A 1,147-nucleotide genomic window follows, 5' to 3' on the forward strand; every position below is an offset into this window, starting at 1 on the left:
GTAGTTAGGCCCAAACCTATTTGTTTAGAGGGAATAAATGTCATTCATTCGGGCTGCGACCCCTCTAGATAGCCGTTTTTCTTTTACTATCTTTATTTTGGACCAGCCGCCATTACTACCACCACCAACCACGTCTCAACAGCCATCACACAACAACCACCAACCGCAACGCCGCTTCACAACAACAGCCACGACCTTTACCGTCACAACTCGCCCTCGCAACCATCGCATCACCGTCATTCCCACGCCGCTTGTGGGCACCGATACTGGACTCGTGCAGGGCGCGCACCGAGCAGCGGGTGCAGAGGCACAGCCTTTCCGAAGAAAACGGATCAAAAACGACTCGCCCACTTCTGTTCCGTCCTATCGGCGAGCGTGGGGCGATTTGGCCCCACCTCCAGGTGCGTTGGAGTAATATCGCTATATCCAAATTCATGGATCAAAAAGCATTCACGCCCACTTTTCCTCGGTCCAATGGGGAGCCAGCCAGAGGTGAAGGGTCGAAGGTAAAGGGTCGAAGGCGAAGGAGCGAGGCCCCGGGGGCTATAAAAGGGCCGCGTTCGCTCGCCGAAGAGGCAGTTCGGAGTCGGTGGAGTTGGGAAGAGCCAGTCAAGAGAGGAGTCGGAGAAGGCAGTTGGACGGAGCTGTGGAGAGTTGGAGAGGTGGCGGCGGCGAATGCGGTCGAGGGGGTGCTCGTGTCAGAGTCGGGGAGCTGCGGAGGGGAGAGGCCGGCAACGCGACCGAGGTCGTGGTGGAGACGCTCGTCGCGGGACCCGAGACAGGGAGATATCCTCCTTCCCCCGAGCATCAACAACCCCCTCCTGTTTCCCCCCGCGCTGAGATAGTGCGAGAAGGGGGCCCCGTTCCCACCCCATACCAGGCAGTCCCAGCGAGGCCCGCGGAGTCGGGGCGCCAGCGCCATTTTGCGGCTCATCATCAGACGGGTAGGCCCGACGCGGTCTCGGCCCCAGGCCGTCTGCCCCCTCATAGTGGAGGGTGGTCCCTTTTTCTTTTGCTTTGAGTATATGTGTTGTCGGCGCCGTCTGTGAAGTAAAACTGTATAAGTGTTGCCGTGTGCTCGGTAGTCGGTTAGCTCTGCATTGTCTTTTGCTTTTACATTTGCTTTTTGTGCATTATTGTGTGTTTC

This window comes from Eptatretus burgeri, chromosome 3, assembly GCF_056783735.1.
Source record: "Eptatretus burgeri isolate ZD-2024b chromosome 3, Ebu_testis_v1, whole genome shotgun sequence".
Lineage (NCBI taxonomy): Eukaryota > Metazoa > Chordata > Myxini > Myxiniformes > Myxinidae > Eptatretus > Eptatretus burgeri.